Source organism: Oncorhynchus keta, chromosome 5 (assembly GCF_023373465.1).
Source record: "Oncorhynchus keta strain PuntledgeMale-10-30-2019 chromosome 5, Oket_V2, whole genome shotgun sequence".
NCBI lineage: Eukaryota > Metazoa > Chordata > Actinopteri > Salmoniformes > Salmonidae > Oncorhynchus > Oncorhynchus keta.
This window is the reverse complement of record NC_068425.1, coordinates 38,792,955-38,802,280: the sequence shown is the minus strand read 5'-3', so window position 1 is coordinate 38,802,280 and position 9,326 is coordinate 38,792,955. Positions and strand designations below refer to the sequence as shown.

Here is a 9,326-nt window from a genome sequence, read left to right as displayed (position 1 = left end):
GATAGAGAGGGTGATAGAGAGTGAGAGAGAGGGTGATAGAGAGAGGGTGATAGAGAGAGAGGGTGATAGAGAGAGAGGGTGATAGAGAGAGAGGGTGATAGAGAGAGAGGGTGATAGAGAGAGGGTGATAGAGAGAGAGGGTGATAGAGAGAGAGGGTGATAGAGAGAGAGGGTGAGAGTGAGAGAGGGTGAGAGAGAGGGTGATAGAGAGAGAGAGAGGGTGATAGAGAGAGAGGGTGATAGAGAGAGAGAGGGTGATATAGAGAGAGAGAGAGAGGGTGAGAGAGAGAGAGAGAGAGAGGGTGAGAGAGAGTGATAGAGAGAGTGAGAGAGAGAGAGTGATAGAGAGAGTGAGAGAGAGAGAGTGATAGAGAGTGAGAGAGAGAGAGAGGGTGATAGAGAGAGTGAGAGAGAGAGAGGGTGATAGAGAGAGGGTGATAGAGAGAGAGGGTGAGAGAGAGAGATGGAGAGAGAGCGTGATGAGAGAGAGCGTGAGAGTGAGAGAGAGGGTGAGAGAGAGAGGTGATGAGAGAGGGTGAGAGAGAGGGTGAGAGAGGGTGATAGAGAGAGAGGGTGAGAGAGAGAGATGGTGAGAGAGAGCGTGAGAGTGAGAGAGCGTGAGAGAGAGAGAGTGAGAGAGAGGGTGAGAGAGAGAGAGAGGGTGATAGAGAGAGAGGGTGATAGAGAGAGATGGTGAGAGAGAGAGAGCGTGGGAGTGAGAGTGTGTGAGAGAGAGAGAGAGAGAGAGAGAGAGAGAGAGAGACAGAGAGAGAGAGACAGAGACAGAGAAGACAGAGAAAAGCAGCAGCAAGATTTGTGACCTGTTGCCACAAGAAAAGGGCAACCAGTGAAGAACAAACACCATTGTAAATACAACCCATATTTTTTAAATTGAATTGAGAGAGGGTGATAGAGAGAGAGGGTGAGAGAGAGAGAGAGAGGGTGATAGAGAGAGGGTGATAGAGAGAGAGGGTGATAGAGAGAGAGAGGGTGATAGAGAGAGAGAGGGTGATAGAGAGAGAGAGAGGGTGATAGAGAGAGAGAGGGTGATAGAGAGAGGGTGATAGAGAGAGAGAGGTGATAGAGAGAGAGTGAGAGAGAGAGGGGTGATAGTGATAGAGAGGGTGATAGAGAGAGAGAGGGTGATAGAGAGAGGGTGATAGAGAGAGAGAGGGTGATAGAGAGAGGGTGATAGAGAGAGGGTGATAGAGAGAGAGAGGGTGGTGATAGAGAGGGTGATAGAGAGTGATAGAGAGGGTGATAGAGAGTGAGATAGAGAGAGAGGGGTGATAGAGAGAGAGAGGGTGATAGAGAGAGAGAGAGGGTGATAGAGAGAGGGTGATAGAGAGAGAGAGGGTGATAGAGAGAGGGTGATAGAGAGAGAGGGTGATAGAGAGAGAGGGTGATAGAGAGAGAGGGTGATAGAGAGAGAGGGTGATAGAGAGAGAGGGTGATAGAGAGAGAGGGTGATAGAGAGAGGGTGATAGAGAGAGAGAGGGTGATAGAGAGAGAGGGTGATAGAGAGAGAGGGTGATAGAGAGAGTGATAGAGAGAGAGAGTGATAGAGAGAGTAATAGAGAGAGAGAGAGAGGGTGATAGAGAGGGTGATAGAGAGAGAGAGGGTGATAGAGAGGGTGAGAGAGAGAGAGGGTGATAGAGAGGGTGATAGAGAGAGAGAGGGTGATAGAGAGAGGGTGATAGAGAGAGAGAGGGTGATAGAGAGAGAGAGGGTGATAGAGAGAGAGGGTGATAGAGAGAGAGAGGGTGATAGAGAGAGAGAGGGTGATAGAGAGAGAGAGGGTGATAGAGAGAGAGAGGGTGATAGAGAGAGAGAGGGTGATAGAGAGAGAGAGAGAGTGATAGAGAGAGAGAGGGTGATAGAGAGAGAGAGAGGGTGATAGAGAGAGAGGGTGATAGAGAGAGAGAGGGTGATAGAGAGAGAGAGGGTGATAGAGAGAGAGAGGGTGATAGAGAGAGAGAGAGGGTGATAGTGATAGAGAGGGTGATAGTGATAGAGAGAGTGATAGAGAGAGAGAGTGATAGAGTGATAGAGAGAGTAATAGAGAGAGAGAGAGAGAGAGGGTGATAGAGAGAGAGGTGATAGAGAGAGAGAGAGGGTGAGAGAGAGGGTGATAGAGAGGTGATAGAGAGAGAGAGGGTGATAGAGAGAGGGTGATAGAGAGAGAGGGTGATAGAGAGAGAGTGATAGAGAGAGAGAGGGTGATAGAGAGAGTGATAGAGAGAGAGAGAGGGTGATAGAGAGATAGAGAGAGAGGGTGATAGAGAGAGAGAGGGTGATAGAGAGAGAGAGAGAGAGGGTGATAGAGAGAGAGTGATAGAGAGAGAGAGGGTGATAGAGGGTGATAGAGAGAGAGGGTGATAGAGAGAGAGAGAGTGATAGAGAGAGAGAGAGGGTGATAGAGAGAGAGGGTGATAGAGAGAGAGAGGGTGATAGAGAGAGAGAGGGTGATAGAGAGAGAGAGGGTGATAGAGAGAGAGAGGGTGATAGAGAGAGAGTGATAGAGAGAGAGAGAGGGTGATAGAGAGAGAGAGGGTGAGAGAGAGAGAGGGTGATAGAGAGAGAGAGGGTGAGAGAGAGAGAGGGTGATAGAGAGAGAGAGGGTGATAGAGAGAGAGAGGGTGATAGAGAGAGAGGGTGATAGAGAGAGAGGGTGATAGAGAGAGGGTGATAGAGAGAGAGGGTGATAGAGAGAGAGAGGGTGATAGAGAGAGAGTGATAGAGAGAGAGAGGTGATGAGAGAGAGAGGCTGATAGAGAGAGAGTGATAGAGAGAGAGAGGGTGATAGAGAGAGAGAGAGAGAGAGAGGGTGATAGAGAGAGAGAGGGTGATAGAGAGAGAGAGGGTGATAGAGAGAGAGAGGGTGATAGAGAGGGTGATAGAGAGAGAGAGAGAGGGTGATAGAGAGAGAGAGAGGGTGATAGAGAGAGAGAGAGGGTGATAGGGGGTGATAGAGAGAGAGAGAGGGTGATAGAGAGAGAGAGAGAGGGTGATAGAGAGAGGTGATAGAGAGAGAGTGATAGAGAGAGAGAGTGATAGAGAGAGAGAGTGATAGAGAGAGAGAGTGATAGAGAGAGAGAGATAGAGAGAGAGTGAGAGAGAGAGTGATAGAGAGAGAGGGTGATAGAGAGAGGGTGATAGAGAGAGAGGGTGATAGAGAGAGAGATAGTGATAGAGAGAGAGAGTGATAGAGAGAGAGGGTGATAGAGAGAGGGTGATAGAGAGGGTGATAGATAGAGAGAGAGAGAGATGAGAGAGAGAGGGTGATAGAGAGAGAGAGAGGTAGATAGAGAGAGAGAGGGTGATAGAGAGAGAGAGAGGGTGATAGAGAGAGAGAGAGAGGGTGAGAGAGAGAGAGAGAGGGTGATAGAGAGAGAGAGGGTGATAGAGAGAGAGAGGGTGAGAGAGAGAGAGAGAGGGTGATAGAGAGAGAGAGAGGGTGAGAGAGAGAGAGAGGGTGATAGAGAGAGAGAGAGGGTGATAGAGAGAGAGAGGGTGATAGAGAGAGAGAGAGAGGGTGATAGAGAGAGAGAGAGGGTGAGAGAGAGAGAGAGAGTGATAGAGAGAGAGAGGGTGATAGAGAGAGAGAGGGTGATAGAGAGAGAGAGAGAGGTGAGAGAGAGAGAGAGGGTGATAGAGAGAGAGAGAGAGGGTGATAGAGAGAGGGTGATAGAGAGAGGGTGATAGAGTGATAGAGAGAGAGAGAGGGTGATAGAGAGAGAGAGAGAGGGAGAGAGAGAGGGTGATAGAGAGAGAGAGAGAGGGTGATAGAGAGAGAGAGAGAGGGTGATAGAGAGAGAGAGAGGGTGATAGAGAGAGAGAGAGAGGGTGATAGAGAGAGAGAGGGTGATAGAGAGAGGGTGATAGAGAGAGAGAGAGGGTGATAGAGAGAGAGGGTGATAGAGAGGGTGATAGAGAGAGAGAGGTGATAGAGAGAGAGAGAGAGTGAGAGAGAGAGAGAGAGGGGTAGAGAGAGAGAGGGTGATAGAGAGAGAGAGGGTGATAGAGAGAGAGAGGGTGATAGAGAGAGAGAGGGTGATAGAGAGGGTGATAGAGAGAGAGAGAGAGAGGGTGATAGAGAGAGAGAGGGTGATAGAGAGGGTGATAGAGAGAGAGGGTGATAGAGAGAGAGAGAGGGTGATAGAGAGAGAGAGGGTGATAGAGAGAGAGAGGGTGATAGAGAGGGTGATAGAGAGAGAGAGAGGGTGATAGAGAGAGAGAGGGTGATAGAGAGAGGGTGAGAGAGAGAGAGGGTGATAGAGAGGGTGATAGAGAGGGTGAGAGAGAGGGTGATAGAGAGAGAGAGGGTGATAGAGAGAGAGGGTGATAGAGAGGGTGATAGAGAGAGAGAGAGAGAGAGGGTGATAGAGAGAGAGAGGGTGATAGAGGGTGATAGAGAGAGAGAGGGTGATAGAGAGAGAGAGGGTGATAGAGAGGGTGATAGAGAGAGAGGGTGATAGAGAGGGTAATAGAGAGAGAGAGGGTGAGAGAGAGAGGGTGATAGAGAGAGAGAGGGTGATAGAGAGAGAGAGGGTGATAGAGAGAGAGAGGGTGATAGAGAGAGAGGGTGATAGAGAGAGAGAGGGTGATAGAGAGAGAGAGAGGGTGATAGAGAGAGAGAGGGTGATAGAGAGAGAGAGAGGGTGATAGAGAGAGAGAGAGAGGGTGATAGAGAGAGAGAGGGTGATAGAGAGAGAGAGAGAGGGTGATAGAGAGAGAGAGAGAGGGTGATAGAGAGAGAGAGAGAGGGTGATAGAGAGAGAGAGAGAGGGTGATAGATAGAGAGAGAGATAGTGAGGGTGATAGAGAGAGAGGGTGATAGAGAGAGGGTGATAGAGAGGGTGAGAGAGAGAGAGGGTGATAGAGAGAGAGAGGGTGATAGAGAGAGAGAGGGTGATAGAGAGAGAGAGGGTGATAGAGAGAGAGAGGGTGATAGAGAGGGTGATAGAGAGAGTGATAGAGAGGGTGATAGAGAGAGAGAGAGAGAGAGAGAGAGAGAGAGAGAGAGAGAGAGAGAGAGAGAGAGAGAGAGAGAGAGAGAGAGAGAGAGAGAGGGTGATGGAGAGAGAGAGAGAGAGAGAGAGGGTGATGGAGAGAGAGAGGGTGATAGAGAGGGTGATAGAGAGAGAGAGAGATGGTGTGTGTTCAACAACACCTGAATGTACATTGACAGAAGCATCCTCACCACCAGCGTGCAGCACAGCAGTCATGATAGCAGGCACCCAGGACGTCTCTGTGTTGCTGGAGCTGAACTCAGCCTGTAGCTCCGTGTAAAAGATGCCAATACAGGAAGGGAAGGCCAGCGTTAGAGCCAGGACCAGGATAGTAGCCACCAGGACTACCCAGCCCCAGCCCCCATCCGGGGCCACCTGTTGGGCATACCCGTTCCTAGACAGCCCAGCCCCTGGTTCTCCAGTTGGGCCATTGTGGGGTGGTAACCCATGAAGGTGGTGGTGTTGGAGGGAACCCTCCTCCTCCTCCTCCTCCTCGTTTTCCTCTTGCTCCTCTGAGTCACTGTCTGTGCTCCTCCTCACAGTACTGTGGTTCACCCCGGTCCAGTCCTGAGACGTCCGTGTCTCTACCACATCCTCTGACCCACTGGACCCCTCTGCTCCAACCTTGGAACCCCTGGACCCCTCTGCCCTAACCTCAGACCCCCTGGACCTCTCTGCCCTAACCTCGGGTCCCTTAGGCCCCTGGGGGCCCTCTCCTCCACTACCCCTCCTCAGCAGGACTGTGTCGCCCTGGGTCTGGTTCTGTCTGGTCCTCTGGGTCCTGTGGGACTGGTTCTGTCTGGCCTCCAACTCCACCCCCTCTGTCATCCTGCCTAGCTGGCTGTGGACTGGGCCTTCTGCTAGATCAGCTTCCTGTGTGGAGGGTGACAGGGAGGGAAGGAGGGATAGATGAGATGGAGGGAAGGAGAGTGGGATTAGAAGAAGGGTGGGAAGGAGGTAGAAAAAGAGAGAGGGATGAGGAGGGAGGGGGAGAGAGAGAGAGAGAGAGAGAGAGAGAGAGGTAGAGAGAGGTAGAGAGATGTAGAGAGAGAGAGGTAGAGAGAGAGGTCTGGTGTTGTTAGTTACTCAGAGGCAGCTGCAGCCCTGGCTGTGGTATTGGCTCTGTGTCTAAACAGCCACTGATAATGGATGCAGAGGGACAAAGCAAAGCAGCCTCATTGGCTGAAGATATATTGTAAATGGATCAACTTGAGTAAATGTTTTCCAGGAATACCCCCAAAATAGGCTATTAGACAGATCCTTTCTACCAATGCATAAAGTGTGTATAAGAGATCCACCTTTCTTTGTCTCAACTCACTCACTTTTCAGCACCAGTATCTCTACTGCACATCATCATCTATCAGTCCAGTGTTAATTTGCTACATTGTAATGACGTCAGTACTACGGGCTATTTATTGTCGTTCTATGGTGTTATTGACTGTACGTTTGTTTATTCCATGTATTCCACACCTCGGCAATTTCAAAAAAAAAATTCTCAGAAAGGTGAGTTCCAGACATTTCTAAAATTATGCAACATTTACCTGTTATTGTTTATGGCCATCATGAAAAATTATAACTATCTTGTTGTTTGTGTCGCACTGCTTTGCTTTATCTTGGCCCGGTCGCAGTTGTAAATGAGAACTTGTTCTCAACTATCTTACCTGGCTAAATAAAGGTGAAATAAAAATATATAATTACAAAAAAATTAAATCACCAATTAGCCTCAAAGACTACCTAGCATATACATGGTAGATAGGATAATAACACGGATGCACAGTCTATTGCTATAGCTGTAATAAAGTCATATGCAATTGTACATTGAAATAGATTTGAACAGATAAGCAATGTGGCACTCACACTGATCATAAAATAAATGCATAATGGCTGTAACCTATCCTACACAAATCCCGTTTCCTACCTGGAGTGTCCCTGGTCAGCCCGTCAAAACCCGGCGAGATATTTTACCATTATCATGTCGATGAAGTCAGTGGGTGTTAGCATAACTAATTTACCATGAATACGATTATATCACTTTTCACAATTACCCTAAACCGCGCGGCATCACCAATGTTTTCCCGGTGTCCATGTCCGGGCGTCAACACAGAACGCGTTAAGTCGCCCGCGGTACCACGGGATGTGTGTGCAGAGAGAGAACATATGCCTCTCAATCAGGTGGCGTTGCGTGAACTCGCAGTTCTTTCAAAAACGCTGTCAAATCAAATCCTGGAGAACACCGGAGGATTCAATCGCCTCTCTTGCTCTCAACTTTCATTTGCCGGTCTGCCTGGCAGAAAGCCATCAAGCCCAGTCACAGCACTGGATAGGACGAATCTCTCCGGCACCAATATTATCCAATCAGTTTGCCTACAGACAAGCCGTCAACAAACATCCCCCTTTGTCATTATTGTAATCCCCAGGACTCGTGTTCACTTAATCTAAACTACTTCATAATACATACAGAAGTATCAAGATTAGGTTTACCATATAAAGCCCGGTTGCCTGTATAGTTTCTCGTCAGAGGTCCCTTGCGAATTTGTCTCCATGGGAACAGAACGGCCCGGGTTTTGCACATGCAGCGCTACAGGATATCAGACCGCAATAAATCTAGAATAATGTAACAATCGTTGGCCATTTTGGAAACGTAACATAACCTATTACAAAATATGTTGCAATGGGTCTAGGCTAAATAATGATATTAACATTGTCAGATGACATTTGTCATAGGCTGTCCTCGATGATGCAATGTACAATAATCAGTTGCGGTTGGTTCTAGCTTGTATCGTTTCCTGGGTGCGAACCCCCCGACATTTGGAACGACACAAATAAATAATCATAACATTTAAAACTATATAAATATAAAAATATATACAAAAATACGCCTCATAAATGCTAAAAAACAAGTAACAAAGTCAAATAGAAACAAATATATATAATCAAATTATTACACTATTAATTTACTACCTTGTCTGCTCGGTGATTCGATTCAGCAACTTATCGGATACTGGCCCAACCACGAGCCTACCTGTGTCTGTGGTTTTTTTAAGGAGCTGCATACCTTTATCTTCAGCGCGTTTCTCCTCTTTCCTCTTTTCCCTGATGGCTTAGAACTTTTCTTGTCCATTTATGTTGAATTAGCACTCGAGCATCAATACATTACCCATCCTCCAACACTGTTAACCAAGAGTCAAGACTACATTACCCATCCTCCAACACTGTCAACCAAGAATCAAGACTACATTACCCATCCTCCAACACTGTTAACCAAGAGTCAAGACTACATTACCCATCCCCCAACACTGTTAACCAAGAGTCAAGACTACATTACCCATCCCCCAACACTGTTAACCAAGAGTCAAGACTACATTACCCATCCCCCAACACTGTTAACCAAGAGTCAAGACTACATTACCCATCCCCCAACACTGTCAACCAAGAGTCAAGACTTCATTACCCATCCTCCAACACTGTTAACCAAGAGTCAAGACTTCATTACCCATCCCACAACACTGTCAACCAAGAGTCAAGACTACATTACCCATCCCCCAACACTGTTAACCAAGAGTCAAGACTACATTACCCATCCCCCAACACTGTTAACCAAGAGTCAAGACTACATTACCCATCCCCCAACACTGTTAACCAAGAGTCAAGACTACATTACCCATCCCCCAACACTGTTAACCAAGAGTCAAGACTACATTACCCATCCCCCAACACTGTTAACCAAGAGTCAAGACTACATTACCCATCCCCCAACACTGTCAACCAAGAGTCAAGACTACATTACCCATCCTCCAACACTGTCAACCAAGAGTCAAGACTACATTACCCATCCCCCAACACTGTTAATCAAGAGTCAAGACTACATTACCCATCCCCCAACACTGTTAACCAAGAGTCAAGACTACATTACCCATCCCCCAACACTGTTAACCAAGAGTCAAGACTACATTACCCATCCCCCAACACTGTCAACCAAGAGTCAAGACTACATTACCCATCCCCCAACACTGTTAACCAAGAGTCAAGACTACATTACCCATCCCCCAACACTGTCAACCAAGAGTCAAGACTACATTACCCATCCCCCAACACTGTTAACCAAGAGTCAAGACTACATTACCCATCCCCCAACTGTTTACAATAATTAGGCCTAAATAAGCCATACCAAAAAACATATTAACCTAGTGATGCAACAATGTCAAAGATTTTACTGAGTTACTGTTCATATAAGGAAATCAGTCAATTGAAATAAATGAATTAGGCCTTAATCTGTGGATTTGACATGACTGGGAATACAGACAGATACGCAT

At 47.5% G+C, this 9,326-nt stretch overlaps 1 pseudogene; it reads right to left on the bottom strand.

Moving 5' to 3' along the window:
* Positions 1 to 8,222, bottom strand: part of LOC118382463 (monocarboxylate transporter 6-like) — a 21,945-nt pseudogene extending 13,723 nt beyond the window's left edge.
* Between the last annotated feature and the right edge of the window lie 1,104 nt (positions 8,223 to 9,326).